This window comes from Egretta garzetta, unplaced genomic scaffold (assembly GCF_000687185.1).
Source record: "Egretta garzetta isolate BGI_Z169 unplaced genomic scaffold, ASM68718v1 scaffold195, whole genome shotgun sequence".
Classification (NCBI taxonomy): domain Eukaryota; kingdom Metazoa; phylum Chordata; class Aves; order Pelecaniformes; family Ardeidae; genus Egretta; species Egretta garzetta.
Window position 1 is genome coordinate 313334 of NW_009259591.1, and position 534 is coordinate 313867.

A 534-nucleotide genomic window follows, 5' to 3' on the forward strand; every position below is an offset into this window, starting at 1 on the left:
CGGGGCCACGGTTTGGGTCTGTGCTGGAAACGGTGTTGATAACCCCGGGATGGGTTCGTTCCCGCTGAGCGGGGCTCGCACAGAGCCAAGGCCGTTTCTGCCTCTCACCCCACCCCACCAGCGAGGGGCTGGGGGGCACAAGGAGCTGGGAGGGGACACGGCCGGGGCGGCTGACCCCCACTGACCCCAGGGACATTCCACACCAAATTCCACGTCGTGCTCAGGGTAGAGAGCTGGGGGAAGGAGGAGGAAGGGGGGGCCATTCGGGGCGATGGCGTTTGCCTTCCCAAGTCACCGTTAGGCGTGATGGAGCCCGGCTGTCCTGGGGACGGCTGAGCACCCGCCTGCCCTGGGAGGGAGGGAATGAATTCCTTGTTTTGCTTTGCTTTGCTTGCACGCGGGGCTTTTGCGTCACCCATTAAACTGCCCTTATCTGAACCCATGGGTTTTCTCACTTTTACTGTTACGATTCTCTCCCCCACCGCACCGCACCGGGAAGCGGGGGGAGCGGCGCAGTGGCATGGAGGCACCCGG